General features: G+C 44.5%; 1 protein-coding gene across 2 annotated transcripts in view; it reads right to left on the bottom strand.

The window, feature by feature from the left end:
- Positions 1 to 19,819, bottom strand: part of ADAMTS14 (ADAM metallopeptidase with thrombospondin type 1 motif 14) — a 278,768-nt gene that overhangs the window by 236,438 nt on the left and 22,511 nt on the right. Inside the window, exon 1 of one of the 2 annotated variants that reach the window (XM_040362330.1) lies at positions 5,971 to 6,156. The exons of the other annotated variant lie outside the window; for it this stretch is intronic. The gene's annotated coding sequence lies outside the window, so the exon portion shown is untranslated. Of the gene's footprint in view, positions 1 to 5,970; positions 6,157 to 19,819 lie in introns of those variants that run through there. 2 annotated transcript variants of the gene reach the window in all.

The following is a 19,819-nucleotide window of genomic DNA, read 5'->3' as shown; positions in this document are numbered from 1 at the left end:
AGCCGGAGTCGCTGAATGTGTTTTACCCTGGTTCTCCTCCTTCTTGGAAAACCGATCACAAATAGTGAAACTGGGGTCTTTCACTTCTGAAAAACGTACGGTGTCATGCAGAGTCCCTCAGAGATCTCCCTTATCGCCCGTATTGTTTAATATCTATCTTCGCCCTCTCTTTGAAATCATCAGTAACCAGAAGTTACTTTACCACTCCTATGCAGACGACACACAACTGTATTTCCGCATCTGCAACAAAAAGGATCATTCTCTTGGACTAGAGAAATGCCTCACTCTAATAGATAACTGGATGACAAACAGTTATCTTAAACTCAATGGTTAGAAAACAGAACTTCTCCTGTTTCACGCTAACCGGAAAAATCACCCTGAGTCAACATGGACTCCCCCGCCCATTCTGGGTAAAACTATCACCCCTAGCACCAAAGTCAAAAGTCTCGGAGTCATTTTCGATACCTACATGACAATGGATGCACAAATAGGGTCAGTAGTCAGCGGATCCCACCATCTGCTGCGCCTACTACGCAGACTCACGCCCTTTATCCCGAAAGAGGACATTGCAGTCGTGGTGGGAACAATCATCAATTCCAGACTCGACTACGCAAATGCCCTCTATCTAGGACTCCCCAAATACCAAATCACTCGTCTGCAAGTCGTTCAAAATACGGCCGCTCGACTAGTGACTGGGAAAAAACCATGGGAATCAATCTCACCTTCACTGAGATCCCTTCATTGGTTGCCAGTAAAAGACAGAATCACTTTCAAGGCACTCTGCCTAATACATAAGTGTATTCAAGGCAACGCCCCCCAATATCTATGCGAAAAAATAAAAGCCCATAACCCCAATCACATTCTGCGATCCACCAATCAAAACCTCCTCCAGATACCCAAGGCCAGATACAAGTCAAAAGGAGATCGAAGATTTGCAGTCCAGGGACCTCGCCTGTGGAATTCACTACCAACCACCATCCGACTGGAGTCGGACCACTTGGCCTTCAGGAGAAAGATTAAAACCCATCTCTTCTGAGGTCAAGGGGTTCCTTACCCATGAAATGGATACAGCGCCCAGAGGCGATTCAGTTCGCATGTGTTGCGCTTTACAAGTCTCTCTCTACCATAAAGAGTGCAGTGGTTAGGGTTAGTCATATACAGTACAGCCCAGCATACAGAGTGCAATATTCATAAGTATGTCACAAAAAGCCCAGTGTCCAGAGTGCAATGGTCAGAAGTATGTCATATATAGCCCAATGTCCAGAATGCAATGGTCAGAAGTATGTCATTTTACAGCTCAGTGTACAGAGTGAAGTGGTCAGGGGTATGTCATATAAAGCCCAGCATACAGAGTGCTGTAGTCAGAAGTATGTCATATACAGCCAGCTTAGTGTACCTATTGCAATAGTCAGGAGCATACCATATACAGCCCAGTGTACAGAGTGCAATGGTCAGGAATAGGTCATATATAGCCCAATGAGTTCTGTGGTTAGGAACGTGTCATAATCAGCCCAGCACACAGAGTGCAATAGTCAGAAGTATGTCATACACAGTCCAGGGTACAGAGTGAAATGGTCATAAGTATGTCCTATACAGCAAAGGGTACAGATTGCAATGGTCAGAAGCATTTCATATACAGCCCAGTGTACCAAGTGCAATGGTCAGAAACATGTCATAAATAGCCCAGTGTGTAGAGTGCAGTGGACAGGAACATGTCATATATAGTCCAGTGTACAGAGTTCAGTGGACAGGAAGATGTCATATAGGGCCCAGTGTATAGAGTAGGAACATGTCAATAACAACACAGTGTACTGAATGCGGTGGCCAGTCATATAATGCACTAGGTATAGAACAATATCAATCTACATAAGGTCACATATAAAACACTGTTCCATTCCATCAAGCAATGCAAGCTGTAATGTTACCAACAGCAAAACACAATCACGGAACCCAGTAATAAACAAAAGATTTAGATCCAGCCAAGAGACCACACAGATATCTTTAAGGCCTCGTACACACGATAGGTTAAACAGAGGACAACGGTCTGATGGACCGTTTTCAATCGGTCAAAATCGATCGTGTGTGGGCCCAATAGGTTATTTAACCATCGGTTAAAAAAAGCCAACTTGCTTTAAATTTAAACGATGGATTCCTAACCGATGGCAAAAAAACGATCGTTAGTAGGCACAACCATCAGTTAAAAATCCATGCATGCTCAGAATCAAGTCCACGCTTCTTGGAAGCATTGAACTTCGTTTTTTCAGCACGTTGTTGTGTTTTACGTCACCACGTTCTGACATGATCGTTTTTTTAACCGATGGTGTGTAGGCGCGAGGGACCATCAGTCAGCTTCATCGGTTAACCGATGAAAACGGTCCATCGGTCCGTTCTCATGGGATGGACTGATCGTGTGTACGAGGCCTTAGAAGATTTTCCAGTGCCTGCCTCCAGCACAACCTGTCATCACCCTGCAGTGCTTTCCCCCTCCAGTCCGATTGCCATTGTCACCTACCAAGTCCAGTTGCATTGTCCCTCTGTACCCCCCCCCCCCCCCACTGGATACTGTGAATGTAGCACTGATTCATAGTGTCTGCCTCCAAGACATAGGAAATGGGACAATCCAATGAAGTACCTTTCCCAGGCTTGTTTTTTTCCATCATGAACATGATAAGCCTTGGACAGGTACTCAACAGAGGAAACCTTCTTCAACTCATTCATTCACAGAATGTGAATTTGTTGGCTTTACTTTCTTTAATGGCCACACACACACACCTTACCTATGCCCCAGGTGCATTACATTCTGTATCCAGTGGAATCTTACTAAGAATATCATTACTGGCTTTCAAGACTTGTCTCTGCAAATATTCTGTTCTGCTAGTAATTGTGTAAACTAATATATAAATGACAGTTATAAACTGAAAATAGGATCATGCATACACAAACCTGTCATAATTTTAGTAATCAGCCGTCAGCTGAGCTGTTGGCGGACAGGGCGGTCTCTGCACACAGTGCAGAGACCGCCCTGTCTCTCCTCCGCTCTTCCCTTATGGTGAATCAGATGAATACGGACCGTGTGTCCGTATTAATCCGATCCGTTCCGCCGGACGGAAAAAAAATAGGGTTTTCTTCCGTCCGCAAAAGCGGATCTTTGTGGACGCGGATGGTTGCGGACGTTAGCGGATGCATTATCCGCTAACGTCTGCAATCCCATAGGGAACCATTACAAGTCCGTAAACGGACTTGTAATAAACGGACCGTTCGTCCCTACGTCTGAAAGGGGCCTTAAAGAACTTTTTATTTACAAATACTGCAGCTGCTGACTTTTAAAAATCAGATACATACCAATGCCTGGGGTCCAGCGATGTCTTACTGCTGTGGGTCCTAGCATTGTCATTTTAGAAATGGTAGCCTACTGTAACTTCCTGAGGAATACCAGCTGCTTCCCCACTGCGCAGATCATGTGTTGCTTCAGAACTGGTCCTGCAGCCTCCTGAGATATGTGACATGTCCCAGGAGGCTGTGGGTGGGGGCGTGCCTAAATACACTTCAATCTCGCCTAGGTGAGAATTGAGGAAGTTGGAGCAAGTATCTGTCAAAAAAGTACCCACTGCCTGTTAAAAAACAATGTCAAATGTGTTAGGGATGGGGGTGAGGAGTTGAATGAGCAGCACTTTCTTTTTTATCTGTTCTTTTTTCTATTTAGAAAGGTTTTGATTTGTACAGAACATCCCAAAGAACTATACATGGACAATGGTGAAAATCGTATCTAAATATGACAAATACAGCATGTAAGCATTGAATAAAGAAGTGAATGCACAGCTGTTGTGGAACATCATACAACCAACGTTTGTGTAATCCAACAAGGAAGGGTATAACACAAAGGGGAAAACGATAATGAATAAAGCCCTGTACACACGACTGGGAATCCCGTCAGCAAAAAAAAATTGGTATTCCCGACGGGATTCCTGGCAGGCTTGACTTGAAAAGCCGTGTATACACACGGCCACACAAAATCCCACCGTTCTTTTGAATGGCAAGAACGTGGTGACGTCATAGACTACGACGAGCCCGTGTCTCGTCACATTCGATGCAGTCGCTGCCATCTTGCTGCACCCCACAATAACCTTGTATGCTACCGCGCATGCGTCAAAGTGTTATCGAGCATGCACGTTTTTTCACCCATACAGACAACCGGTTTTCTCTGCAGGAAACACTCTGCCGGGAAACCCAACAAGAAAATAGAGAGCAGGGTTCTCTATTTTCCGTCGGGATTCCCGGCTGTTTTCCTGACAGGAAAACTGCTAGGGAGCATACACACGGCTGGGATTCCCAGCCAAATGCTCTCCTGGCAGTTTTCCTGCCAGGAAAACCGGTCATGTGTACGAGGCTTAAGAATCTATATATTAGGTAGGAAATCATATAGGAATTGGGTTTGGCAGAAGGATATAGAACAGTGTGAATCAGTGCCTATTTTCTCCACTACTACTTTAATACCAATGCTGCTCAATAAATCCTTCCTTTGCACGAGTAATGAGAATATTCCAGCAAGGATGTGAAACCTAGCTGGATTCCTTTATATAACCAAATATTTTAGTTGTTTAATGAGAAAACATGTATGGAGGACATATTAATGTTAATCTAAAATTAAACAACATTAACTTTTTTCTAATTCTATTTTGGATAGTCCCTCTTCATCAAGCATAATACCAGTAAACACAATGATGAACTTTCTTATTCCTAGGCTGCACATATTATAATTACGTACAACATTCCGGAGGAACACATGCCTAGAGAATCAGACATAACTATATTGAAGACGTTCAACTCCAGTCAAGGTTTTCTTGCAATGACAGCACATCACTCATTCCCACCCAAAGCCATTCCCCCCAACATGTTTCACCCATAGCAGATCCCCATGTTTAAGCTCTGCCGTGAGTGAAACATGTTGGGGGTATGGCCTTGGGTGGGAGTGAGCAGTGTACTACCATTGCAATAGACCCTGACTGGAGTTGAATGTCTTCGGTGTCCGGCCCGCTATTTGGATGATGGATTTCAGTGGAACAAAAGCAGACTCCAGGGCCTTGGAACCTGGCTAACTAAGACATCTAGGAGGGTAAATCCTGGCCTATTAGTGGTCAAAGGGATTGAGTTCATCTATTGGTATATTGAGAAGCCAACCATAGGACCACTTCACATGAAAGCAGGGATGGACTGGCCATTGGGACTACAGGGAGTTTCCCGGTGGGCCGATGGCTTAGTGGGCCGGCTTCAGTGACAGCGGACCGCCGCCCCCTCCGCTCCTTTGTCTCTCCCTTCCCGCAGCGCTCACCTCCTCTCCCTCCCCGCAGCACTCACCTGGGGGGAACAGAGAAGCAGGGGGAGGACCAGAGGAGTAGGGGGGCGACAGAGGAGCGTGGGGGAGGGGACAGACAGCTGACTCAACAGCTATGGCCTGGGAGTTTCTCACTTCTGCCTAATCTTGTCCCATAAGGGGGGGGCACCGAACTGATTCTTTGCCCCGGGTGAAATAATGTCTAGCTTCCCCACTGGTACTGCCCATAAGAGTACCAGTACCAGCCGTTCTACTCTAATAAAGTAGAGTGGCTAGTTAAGGGGGAGAGGGGGTTGGGTGGCTGGGGGGGTGCAGGAGTTGTCCGGCCGCCATGGGAGAGACCTGTCAAAGTGGGCCAGTCTGGATGAAGTCCAGGGCCAAATTTTTGTCCCAGTCCAGCCCTGCATGAAAGCACAGTATATCGAAGACGATATGGTACAGCAGTTAAAATCTGTTATTTTAGGGGTCAAAGCTGTCAAAATTTGTCAGTGTTGATCTTAGGTGACTAAAGCCACAAGTAATCAGTTCAATTTATAAATTTATCAAATCTATATGGTATAGTTAGCAGGTAATGTCACCCCTGTCAAGACACTGAAAAAGTCTATTTAACAATGTGTTAAAGAGAAAAGAAATATTACCTTGTTATTACTCTCCCCAACACTACAGTGGCAGGGGTCATCTTCTTTTTATACCACTAGAAAGCCTGCTGAATCTATCTCTCCCCTCTCCTTTGCATAGAATATCATCTGAGAAGACAGATAAAAATGGATAAGTAAGAAAAAAAGACTATATCAGAAAAAAAATTGGCAGGTGTGATACAAATATTGTTTTTGAACACACTAGTTTGTGGGAATCTTTAGAAAATGCCTCTCAATGTCCCTCCCTAACCTTATTTATATCTGTCTGTCTTTTTCACCCTGGAACCAGCTGTAGCACCAACCCCTTTTTTCATTAACCCACCTTTAATGTTTAGCATATTTTTAGGTTTGTGTAATATCTTATCAACAAATCAAATACAACTTTTTAAACATTCATTATTTGCATGGTTTAATGCAATGATCTTAAAGTACAACATGACTTATATTGTCACTTATATTCAGTGAATATTATTTTTACATCTGCCTGATAATCTAAAACAATAGTGGAGGTTTGAAGACGTCTGTACATTTGCTGTGTTTGAATAGGACAATTTTTGTTTTTATTATTAGGCTATTTACTGTGCTAGACAAATGTTTTTTTTGTGATATAAAATGGAAAATACTGCACTTGGCCATTAGATGGTGCTGACTATCATAGGAAATTCAATATGTTCCATATTTTCTGTGACCAGCACAGAAAATAGCCTAATAACATTCTCCCCCCCCCCCCCACCACCAATACATACAGAACTAATTTATATTCATTTGCACTGGAGGAAATGCTTTGCAGCTTTTTTTAAGAATACACCCCTAAAGCCGAACTCTGGGATAAAGCCAATAGGACATCCAATCTGCTCTCTTCCTGAGTGGCCAGAAAACTCAAGTTTTTATACTTGTGATGTCACCAATTGGCCAAATTCCTTGCTAATGCTGGGCACAGGGAGAGCAGGTACTATGCCGCACATGACAAATGACAGATGTACATGCATCTCAGAGAACTACATGTCTCATGATACCCTTGGATGGGCCCTTGGGACATGAAGTGATAATATGACCAGATCAACACCCTGCAGGCAGTTGTCTTAAAGGGGTTGTAAAGACAAAAATATTTTCCTCTTAAATTAAAGTCTGACAGTAGCTGATAAAGTAAAAAGTAATGTTTTGCATTATAACTAGTTTGATCCCTGTTGAAATCGAGCTGTTTTATTCACCTCCAGCACTCCTGAATCGTTATTCTCACTGACTTCCTGATTTGCGGTGCGCATTCATTCTTGCTACATCACGGCCTAATGGGAACTACAGTTCCCATTAAGCTTGGCCTCCATGCCTGTGAGGGATAAGAGAGCATCTTCACGCAGGGCTGTAGTCATAGGGAGGGGGTGAGCACATTCTGCTTTCCACCATGCAAAACAGCTCAGATGCTGGTGGAAAGCTAGAAGAGGAGAGACAGGAAATGGCATTTTCAAACCTGGATTACTGTATTTTGGAGGTCAAAAGGAAAAACAAGGTAAGTGATATTTAAATGCTCTTGCTTACAGCAATCAATTGATCTAATAAAAAACGAACCTTAAGGCTAGGTTCACACCTAAGCGAATTGAGTGCGGTTTCAACCGCATCCAAATCGCAGGACATTTTAAAATACATTGTTTTCAATGAGGCTGGTTCACATATGTGCGATGCATCCGCACTGCGCATTGCCTCCAAACCGTGTGCGGTTTTTATGTCTTGCGGTGCGGCTCAGGTGCGAATTCAGTCCCATTATCTTCTATGGGTACGCATCTAATTCGCACATGTGTTCAGTTCTCTGCAGGAATTTCTCTCATTCAGCTCAATACAATTCTCCCCCACTCTCCTCTCACCCGGAACTTCTCCCAGGTCTCCAAATTCGCACCTGATCTGCAGCTAAAACGCAGTTGATCTGCAGAACACCCTCTAGAGAAATTCGCAACGAGAACGCAGCTCAAAAACGCAACGCACTAGTGTGATTCCGGCCTTAGTGTTCCTTTAAGGATGTCAGCACTGCTAGCCTGAACTAAAGGTGAGTGGTATCCAGACCTTTTCAGGGCAATTGGTTGTCTCCATCTGAAGGCATGGACATAGAGACTTTGGAGGAGGATTTAAGCTCTCTCTGCTTGATAATTATGAAAAGAAAAAACAACATGGGAAAAGGAAGACACTTTAGTATTGGCAAATGCTTTGAGCTGCCAGAGTTTACTGATCCTACTGCTTCTGAACAAAATGACCAATCTACTGGTTCACTTCACAGAAATTATAAGCAAGTGGAAAATTATACCACACTATAAACACCCTCCCTGCTCTCCTATAATAGTACTCTTCTGTGGGGTTCAGATATTCCTCTATACTTAGAAGTAAAAGGTATTTCAAATGGCAACCTGACTTCGGATTGGAGCAGCACAGGGGTGAGTAGTAAAAAGTTTCTTTGGTCTCCATCCAGATTTAATTAGCCATGACATAGTGAATAGGAGTAATTATGCAAAGGGCGGGTTAGGCCTCGCTACTGGTTTTTAGTATATAGAAGTTTTTGGACTCTTCCGCATCACCCATGAGGGGGCAGCTTAAGCTAAAATGTGGGGAGATTGTAAACTGAAGATGGAGGACAGACATTATTGTTCCACACAACTGAGGTACTGGACTAGGCCTTAAAGGAGCAGTGAGCACAGCCTATACCCGAGAAAGTGTTTAGCAGCTGGCTTGGGTTAGGTGTGAGTGGTGACCTGGTAACAGCAGCTCTGATGCCGCGTACACACGACGTGAAAAATGATGAGAAAAAATAGAGCAACATTTTTAATGCCCTTTTTTTCACGACGAGAAAAATGCTCTGGAGCCTACACACGGTCGTTTTTAATGACCAATTTAAAAAATAGCATTTTTCTCGTCATGAAAAACGGTCGTGTGTACGCCGCATGACAGTGGAATGGTTCCATGGATGCACTCAATTGGATGTTTGGGTTACCATTATGTGGTCCTCATACATGGCAAAGGGCTCAACTATGGACTACTAGGTCTTGAAACAGGAAGGAAAGGCCTTGTGAGGTGTAAAGTGGTACTCCTGGTCAGGCCTATTATCAAAGTTGTGCTGGAACCTGTAAAGCCTCGTACACATGACCGAGGAACTCGACGAGAGAAACACATCGTTTTCCTCGTCGAGTTCCTTGTTAGGCTGTCGAGGAACTCGACAAGCCAATTTTCTCCATTCCCGTCAAGGAAATAGAGAACTCGCTCTCTTTTTGGCTCGTCGAGTTTCTCGACAGTTTCCTCGACGAAAATGTACACACGACCGGTTTCCTCGGCAAAAAAATATCTCCCAGCAAGTTTCTTGCTGTTTTTTGCCGAGAAACTCGGTCGTGTGTACGAGGCTTTAGTGATATAGCGCTAGTGGGACGGAGCTAAGCTGTGCTGCTCCATTTGTAAAAACCTGGAATTTTGGCAATTAAGATGGGAACTGGCTAAATAACCCATTCCCTGGGTAACACATACTTGCTTTTATCCGACAACAAACTGGGCTATACTATGTGGTCAGTTTTGCTATAAACAGTGCTTAGCAAATTAATAGCATTTAATAGAATTTTTAGCATGGTTATTATTGGATACATAATGATATGTTTGATAAATTTTCTATATATTACATCTATTGTTATGTAGCATATTTACATTCTGCTTTCAGAAAAAAACACTGCACGCCATTACGATGATATTATGTTCACCATGTGAAGTCACATGCAGATCGTAACATAGCATATAGAAACAAAGAATTCTTGTGGTTCACATTCAGAACAGTAGCTAGCATTTGACAAATACAAATAAAAAGTAATCTGTGACACTATACAAACCAGACCAAATATTACCTAGTAACAAAATAAGCCAAATGTGATCCCAAATCACAGCAAAATGAGCGACACGCTTTTGGATATAATTATTTTTTAATGGAACTCCAAAAGTCATGCAATTCTGCTCTGATCATGACAATTTTTTTTAAGAACGCACTGCGCTTGTCTCCCAAAAAGGAGCATGAGTTTTTTTTTCAGGCGACAAACATGCATAGGGAAACCTGTGAAGTCAATTGGCTGCCCTATTTGTGCCACTCCTTCAACCACAATCACCAGTGGGAACGCTTGTTCCCGCTACACGAAAGTGTGAATGCAGACTAAGGCCCCTTGCACACTGGGGCGTTTTTCATGCGGTACAGCGCTAAAAATAGCGCTGCTATACCGCATGAAAAATCATGCCCTGCAGTGTTCAATGTGAAAGCCCGAAGGCTTTCACATTGAAGCGGTGAGCTAGCAGAAGTGCACCAAAAGTCCTGCTAGCCGCATCTTTACCGCGGTATAGGAGCGGTGTGTTCACCGCTCCTATACCGCGCCTTCCCATTGAAATCAATGGGAAAGCGCGGTGAAACCACGGTATTAACCCTTTTTCGGACGCTAGCCGGGGTTAAAACCTCACCGCTAGCGCCCGAATATCGCGATAAATACGACGGTATAGCCGCGCTACAAATAGCGTGGCTATACCGTCACCGCGGCTCCACGCTGCAATGTGAAAGCAGCCTTAGGCTAAATTCACACTGGCCTTGAAAGCAGGCATTCGAGGGGCTCATAACCCTATGCAAATGAAACTATGGACAGCACACAGTGCTATTCACATGATCAAAACATGAAGCATTTTCAGGGTTGTATTCAGCTGTATTGTTTTGATGTATGCGGACATCTAGTGGTGGCTTAGGACCACTACAACTTGTTTACTTATGTGCTTTGGTATCTCCCTCTGTCCTCCCCTCCTGTTTACTGTTAGATAGTTCTGTCCAAGCTAGACCTTCCCTGTTTCTTTAATTTCCCCCCCAGTCACTATTAGTCCAGAGATTGGATTGAGTAGAGTCTATTTCTTTGTACTGGGAAACATCCTCTGTTCTGCACTTGCCTGAAGTAAAATTGTGTTGGATTCAAGTTCTGTGTCTTGGATGGTGCCAATCAGCAGGTGACCGTGTTGTCTGGACAGTCTGGATCTATGGAGGTATGTCTATGCATAAAGCGGCATTTGGAACAGAACACTAAAGATGCTAGCAAAAAATGATAAGGAAAAACAGATGAATTCTCTTTGCAGATGATCGGGTATTCCTGGACTGACATGTACTTAATTTATTAAAGAAAGGAGAGAGGCTGGAAGAAAGCCTTAAAGCACAGTGTACCCAGCGTTTCAGCACAAGATCTACATATACAGGGGCACTCCAGCTCCAACAGACAGAGAAAACCAGGCAGTATTAGTAAACAAGTATCACAAAAAATGAAATGGCGCAAAAATACCTCCTAAAGTCTTATGAAAATAATTTCAGAATTTTGCATATGGGCTTCTAAATATTTTATGAGACATTTATTTTTATTTATTACAGGTACTTACAGTATCTCACAAAAGTAAGTACACACCTCACATTTTTGTAAATATTTTATTATATCTTTTCATTTGACAACACTGAAGAAATTATACTTTGCTACAATGTAAAGTAGTGAGTTTACAGCTTGTATAAGGGCTCTTTCACACCAGCGGACCGTATGTCTGTATTTCATCCATCCGTTTTCAGATGAAATACGGACATACATGTATCCCTATGGGACTGCGGATGAATATCCGCTGACTCCCGATCTCATCAGTGTCCGCTATGCTCCGATTCTGCAGACGGGGGAAAATCCTATATTTTTGCTTCCGTCTGCGGATCGGAGCGAATGAACATGGACAGACAGTCCGTGTTCATCCAATCCCCCCCATAGGGGAGAGCGGAGATCTGACAGGGTGGTCCTTGCACAGTGTTCGGGGACAGCCCTGTCATCTGCCGGCTCAGCGGGGATCATCGGGCGATCCCTGCCGAGCAAGCGGATGAGAAAGGTACGGATCCTCATGGGATCGGTACACGTGAAAGGGCCCCAACAGTGTAAATTTGCTGTCCCCTCAAAATAACTCAACACACAGCCATTAATGTCTAAACCGCTGGCAACAAAAGTGAGTACACCTCTAAGTGAAAATGTCCAAATTAGCTAATTAACCTACAAGCATGTCTTTAGGCTCCATTCACACTAATGTTTTTTTGATGCATTTTGCAGAAATGCAGGGACATTTTTTAACATGGTTTCCTATGGAACATGTTCACATCAATGCTTTTTTATGCCTCTGCATTTTTGGAAAGGGTCAGGGACTTTTTTTCCTGCCAAAAGCAGCGTTTTGAAAGCAATAGAATTCAATGGACCTGCATCCAAAATGCAAGTACCGCGATTTTGCCGCGATTTGCGTTTTTTTTTTTAACCTGTTTATAGCTGGTTGTTAAAAGAAATGTAAAAAAATAAAAATTACTGGCAAAAAAAAACGCAAAACGAAAGTCGCGGTAAAAACGCACATCAAAATGCAGCAAGCACCGCAAAAAGCATTGCAAAAACGCTCAAAAGCAACATGCATAGGTGTGAATCGAGCCTTAGAGTGTGGGAGGAAATCGGAGTGCCTGGAGGAAACCCATGCAAGCACAGGGAGAACAAGCAATCTCCTGGCAGGTAGTGCCATGGTTTGGATTCAAACCGATGACCCTAGTGCTGCTAGGTGAAAGCGCTATCCACTTAGCCACTGTGCTGCCCACCACATTGAGAGGGTTTTTTGCACTTCTTACATTTTTTTGATGAAAGACAGCTATGCCTTTCTAATCTGTTTGGGGTTAAGGAAAGATTCTGGAAGTATTGAGTTTACTATCATAAGAGCCCTAAAATCGATGGTATTCTAACATGCATATACTGCCTTTCTCATTTATATATAAATATGAATATTATGTGGGTATTATGGCACATGCATGTTATGGGGGTTCCATGCGCACGCACATTTGCCGCAGGCTTTAGGACCAGGCAGAGACTAGCACACACTGATTTTTTTCTGTGTATGTGTGAAGACCTCAAAGAAAATGCAGGCCCTGGATCTCGGCTTATCTGCACACATGCCATATTTTTAAAGATGGTGGGCCCAACCAAAAGGGGAACTGAAGTTTTTTTTACCTCTTTAACTGTAGCTAAGTGCATGTTTGTATAACAGCCCTGCCAAAGTTGGAGCGCCACTAGTCTAAATTTGGTGAGCAGCTAGGCTGTAGTCAGCCTGAGCTCTTGAGTGTTATTGTTCTCTGCATTCAGTGGGTTTACCCTAAGCTCTGAATATTGTTTGTGTCTGGCTGTTGCAGAGGAGTGTTCTCCAGTGGACAGAGCAAAAGGAAACAATACTATGAGTCCTGCATATTTATTTGTAACCCCAGCCATTCACTAAGAGGTTTAGACTAGGTATGTGAGCAGGTGAAGGAGATAAATATTGCCTGGAGAGGATGTCCACTGTGAGGAGGTTTTTATTTTCTCAGGCATGCTGCCCCAGGAGACCTCATCAGCTTCAGAATCATGTCGCTGTGAATGGGAAGTAGGCCCATGCTAGGGCATGGAGGATAGGAAGGTGGGTAGAAAAGGGGAGCACCTTCACCAAGCCAGTCAATTACTAGAGTCAGCTTAAAGCACACATTGAAAAATTGTTGGCCCTAACTTGAAGGCAGGCATTAAAAAATGCTGGTCTCAGAGTAATAAGTGATTGTAAATGCAATTACAAGTTCTTTGTAATTATAAACATGATTGTTGTTTAAAAAATAAATAAATAAATAATGCATTTACAATTACCGTACTTTCTGAGACCAGCAATTGACTGAGCTTACTCTAAGGCCGAGCCTTCTGCCGAGAAACTCGGTCGTGTGTATACTTTTCACAGAGGAAGCCGACGAGGAACTCGTCGGGCCAAATAGAGAACATGTTCTCTATTTCCTCGTTGTTCAATGAGGAAAGTTGGCTCGCCGAGATCCTCGGCGGCTTCAACACAGAACTCGATGAGGAACTCGATGTGTTTGGCACGTCGAGTTCTTCGGACGTGTGTACGGGGCCTAAGGCTACTTTCACACTGGGGCGTTGCGCTGTTGGTGGTAAAGTACCGCTATTTGTAGTGCCGCTTTACCGTTGTTTTTGCGGCGCCATATTTGGCCGGTAGCGGGGTGCTTTTAACCCCCGCTAGCTGCCAAAAAAGGGTTAAAACCGCTCGCAATATACACCGCTCCTACAAGCGCCTCAAAGATGCGGCTGGCAGGACACTCAAAAATGTCCTGCCAGCTGCATCTTTGAGGCGCATCGCTCCAGTGTGAAGGGCTTTCACACTGGAGTGAGAGAAGAGGCTCTTCCAGGGCGCTTTTGCAGCTATTTTTAGCGCAATAGTGCCTGCAAAGCGCCTCAGTGTGAAAGTAGCCTAAGGCTCCTTTCACGCAGGCATGCTCCACCTCATTTAGCAAGGGATCCATAAACAGACCTCCTGCTGAATCATAACAGAACATCCGTGCCTGCACAGTTGTTTGTCTATATTTAGTCAGTCGTCTGCTGCCCCTTGTAGAATCAATGGGCTGTTGAATGTAAATAGACTTGTGTCTGTTTACATCAGGCTACCTCCAATCTGTCACAGTTAGGTCCAGAAAAATTTATTAAGACTGTCTTTTTCCTGGATGAAAGGTGGTCAAATGTAAAGGGGCACACTTCTGTTTACATCTGCCAGCCCATAGACTTATGTAGCACTACCCCCGGAGGAGCTGCTGGTTTGTTTTAGGTGGCACGTTACCTCATGGCTTCTCCGCCATCTTAGGGGTCTATAGTGCATATAGCAGTAGTAACGGAATGTCCACGACAGGTGTCTTTTGCTGTGCTCTTTATTACCCAGCCGGGTAAAAACAATAAAACTTGTGGTGACGAAGGTAGAGTTGAAAGGAGAAGAAGAATAGCAAATTCAGGCGTAGCAATAGGGAAACAATCCTGCTCCCACGTGTAGCACTTCTTGCGCCACTCCTGCCTGAGTGGGAATAGCGTACCTGCACAGGCCTCTCTCACTGACCTTGCAGCCAGAGTATTGCTCAAACTTTTAAGGAAAAGTCTCTGCCACAGACCCTCCTGGAATGAACTGGAACCTTTTGGGAGAAGTCTCTGCCACAGACCCTCCTGGAATGGATTCAGTGAGAATTGTGGTTACGGAGATGAATCTCCTTAGTAGAATTACGCCTGGATCTCCTTCAAGTTACTTTCAGGTACCGACTGACAGGTGACCAGCCTCTCAGTGTCCAGATACCTCGATCCCCGGTGGTTTGTCGAGACCCTATTGGATCGCCAGCCTCTCATTAGCTCTCCTCAGATGGACTCCCCACCGAACAGCTATACCGCTTGGGATCTTCAGGATTGGGAACCCAGTCGACCACTGGGCTCCCTGCCACAGCTCAATTGTTCCGGACCAACATGGTCCCGGAACCAGGAACTCCGCATGGCACACACGCCCCGGCCCGGTATGCCATAACACTGGGGCGCCGTGCAGACACCCTAAAGGTGGATGTCGCACTCCAAGAAGAAAACTCATGGCGTCTGCCCCATAAATACCCTCCCCCAGCATGCACAGTGAGGCCCAACCCTCCTGATTGGCTGCTGGGGAAGAGCATTTCACTGCTGCCACCTTCTGTCCCGGGGTGGGAAGAACACCCCAGCAACAGCAAAATAAGCCCACAGCACAGCCAAGTTGAGACAGAGACCCAAGTTTGAACACATTAACCAGATCAGAGTTTAACTAACACTCTGATCTCCCTCTAAATTTAAATAGCACCGGTACTTTGAAGTAACCAGGCGCTACACTTACATAGAGCTTCTGATCAGGTACACCTGAAAAAGCTGTGCACTGTGACATTGATTTTGAATTAACTGCCATTGCACCCCAATGAACTAAAAAATGCATCTGCAACTTTTTTTCGGCAATGCGACAGAGTAAGACACACAATATGTGAGCAGGTGCTTTGGCAAATACTGTATTTGTGCTTTGGGGTGCCATTCTAAATGAATGGCAACACAGCACTAAAGGGTGTAACTTGTTACAAACTGATCAGCCCCCAACCCCCCCCCCCTTGATTCCCGATCTGACAGCTAGCAGGGAATTTCTCCCCCCCCCCCCCACCCCTCGCTAGCTGTCACAATTGAAAAAAAAACTGGCAGAGCCTGTGTCACTTATTTACAGTGTCCTGTGAATGGAAAACTGCAAGGTCTGACAGCCTTTTTGCAGCTGTTGGCTTGTAGTTTTCAATAAACTACTATGGCGCCATGCAGCTCGTGGTAGTTCATTCTCTCTTCCTGTCAGATTGTATCTGCTTGCCCATATGGGATGATGTACGGGCACACAGATACACTAGCAGATCTGCTGGAGACCTCTGCATGACACCAGTGATCTGCTGATCGCTGGTGCAATGCTTTACAGGCTCCAAAAAAAAAGTAAATGTACATTTTTTTTTTTAACCTGAGAAAAATTTGCATTTATTCTTCTTTTTTTTTTTTTTTTTTAAAGTGAACTTATCCTCTAAGGCCTCATGCACACTGCAGTTCTAAGAAGCTGCTTCTTTGAGCATTCAGATTTTTTTTCTCTGCCCGTTAACTCCTCTCCTATGTGATCATGTACTCTATAGGTGTTTTCAGTAGTTTAATGGTAAGGGAGTGTACAGTCCAAAAAAAAAACTCACTTGTGTGCTTTGGAGAAGAGCTTTTGGGCATAAAAAAAATTCAAAAGCTCCTTAAAGAGGAGCTCCAGCCCCCCAATGAAAAAATTAACAGTCAGCAGCTACAAATACTGTAGCTGCTGACTTTTAATATTAGGACACTTACCTGTCCTGGAATTCAGTGATTCAGCCGACTTCACTGCCGGTCCCCTACTGCCCATGGGCGAAGCACGCTGCACTTTTTTAAATGACCCGGCAGTGGGGGAAAGAGGAGTGGGTCCGAACTTCTGAGAGATCTCGCCATGGTAAGGTCTCCTGGAAGTGGGGATGGGTACCTGACAAAACCAGGTACCCCCCCCCCCCCCCCCGAAAGGTGCCAAATGTGACACTGGAGGGGGGAGGAGGCAGATAAGAAAAGTTTCCCATTTTGGGTGGCGCTCCGCTTTAACACGCATTAACACTAGGCGCATTCCTGTATTATTGCATTCTAATGCCCCACACAGCACTCACAATGACACACAGAAAAATGCACATATTTTGACAGCATACATTTCAATTTCAGCTGATAATGTAACACACATTTCCTAAAAGAAAGAAACAATTTTTTTTTTTTCAGGCTGAAAAAAAACTAATTAAAATAGATCATAAAGCCTTTCCAATCACCTCAGGCCTCATGACTGCTAAATAAGAACAAGCTGATTGGCTGTTCAGTCAGAGTGAGGAGGATTATAATGTCCCCAGTATGTGGTAGACTCAGAGGACCTGCAAGAGGCGAAAAGCTGTGAGGTGAATGAGGTGGTTTTATTTATTTATATTAGTTATCTGCTGGTTTCATGTATTACAGTACAGGACCAATTTGAAGGGGCCAGCGGGGAGCTTTTTGAGCTTATTACGGACTAGTAGTGACAGTGTATAACCCTAATGCTTTGCTGGCATTCCTTTTGCACTAGCTATTAGGCTGCCTGAAAACCAATGTTTTATAAAAGGTTTACGGTATGTCTATTAATATATAAACGTGCTAGGAGCTTATGAAAACTGAATCTATCACTGGTCATGTTTTGTAATTTAAATATTATTAAACCCAAAAGCAAACATTTATTATATTGCAGCTTACCAATTCTTATATGGACATGTGTCTATTTTCAACCAGACTAACTATGTAAGATTTGATGGCTGCATTAGTTTCCCTTTTTTAAGGGTTTCTTTCCTTTATTTTCTTCTGGTGAACCAACCAGCAAGTTTGTTGTTTTTTAAACATACGCTCTCCAGCAGAAAGTAAGCTCTGGTTCACACTATGCGGTGCGGGGAACTGCATGTGATTATGAACAGGAATCGCACCGCATTCCTGTTTAAGGCTAGGTTCACACTGCTGCGAATTCATTTTACCGCGATTTTGCGGCTGCGATTTTGCCGTGATTTTGCCGCGATTTCGGCCGCGATCGCAAAAAGTAGTACAGGAACTACTTTTTGAAATCGGTGCAGCGCCGCAGATGTGGCGTCGCACCGATTAGGACAGTGCCATTGCCGACAATTGCCGGCAAATGCCGCCGATTTGAGATGCGATTTGACATGTCAAATCGCATCTCAAATCGTACCCAGTGTGAACCAGGGCTAAATGAACATTATTCTGTGTGGCTCAAATCGTACCAAAAATGTGCAAGCCACATCAATTCGCATGATTTGTAACTATATTTTAGCCTAGGTTAGGGTGACGGTTTCCATATTGAGGACACTGTCCCCGGACCAAGTCTGTGCCCGGTTTTGTCCCCGGATTGGATTTAAACAGAAGCTGGGGCAATTTCAAAGACAGTTGGTGCAGAAAAAAAAAAATCGAAATTACACCCCGCTCGCATGTCCTTCTGCCTTGGCACAAATCCCGGCTTGCCGCCTGCCTATCTCCTTGCCTTCCCCAGTGGAGTGATATTTTTCCGCTCCCCACCCAGTAGTAGCCGGGGCCCGGAGAGTTGACGGGCAGAGAGTCGCTGATTGCCACCATTACTAGTAAAAATAAATATTTTAAAAATCTGGTCATCTTAACCTAGGTTCACACTGCTGTGGACTTGAAATCGTGCGAGTTCAGCAGGACTCCCACAATTTCATAACCGCATGTCAGTCTGACTTCGGGGGGCGATTTCAGAGACCTCTGTGTGGGTTCCTGCACAGATGTCTATTAAAATCGCACCTGAAATCTCTGAAAGTGGTACAGAAACGACTTTTGTGCAGTGGCGGTGCGTCCATAAAGGGCGCAGGAGCGCTGCCCCCTCTCTCCTGCACCACTCTAATCACCATAGATAGATTCATGCATTGCATGAATCTATCTATGGTCGCTGCTGACACCCCCTATTCAGGTGTCTGGCCCCTTTTTGGGCGCCGCGCACCTGAATTACAGCGGCGGGGGTGTTTTTTTGGAAGCACCTTATACAAAACGTAGGCGCTAATGGGTGCACAAACAATGTGAAATATGATTGGACGCCTGAGAGAGGAGGGAAGAAGACATAGAGGACGTGCAGCAGACCGCCGCTGACCCGCTCCGAGATAGGTATGTGCAGGCAGCATCTGATGGGGCACAGTAGCGGCAATTGATGGGCACACTGGCAGCATCTGATGGGGCACAGTAGCGGCAATCAATGGGCACACTGGCAGCATCTGATGGGGCACAGTAGCGGCAATCGATGGGCACACTGGCAGCATTTATGGTTCACACTGGCGACAATTGATGGGCACAGTGGCAGCAATTTATGGGTACAGTGGCGACAATTTATGGGTACAGTGTCTAGGTTTGATGGCACAGTGGCTGCAATTTATGTTTTTTTTTTTTTTTTCAGTTTGTTTGTGCTCCCCCAAAAGTTTTGAGCACCAGCCGCCACTGCTTTTAAGAATCTGTGCAGTGTCGCACCGATTCGGACGGTGCTATTGACGACAATAGCCGCCGATTTTACATGTCAAATCACATCAATGTGAACCTGGGCTTAGGGAATTCCTCCTTAGGCTGGGTTCACACTACGGTTTTCCCGTCCGTCAGCCGCATACGATTTCAGTATTGAAAACGTACGGGCCCGGACGGGAAAACGTATAGATAGACAATGCATTGCAAATCGTATGCACTCAGATGCGTACGATTTGCTGGCAAAACGTTTTTTAAACGTACGCAAAACCGTGTTCAACCACGGTTTTGCGGCCGTTTTTAAAACAGTATGGCAAACGCATACGTTTTCCTTTAACATTAACGTCAATGGAAAACGCACATATGTGCGGTTCCATACGTTCCCGTCCGTT

Source organism: Rana temporaria, chromosome 8 (assembly GCF_905171775.1).
Source record: "Rana temporaria chromosome 8, aRanTem1.1, whole genome shotgun sequence".
Lineage (NCBI taxonomy): Eukaryota > Metazoa > Chordata > Amphibia > Anura > Ranidae > Rana > Rana temporaria.
The sequence above is the reverse complement of the archived record's forward strand: the minus strand, read 5'-3'. Positions and strand labels throughout refer to the sequence as shown.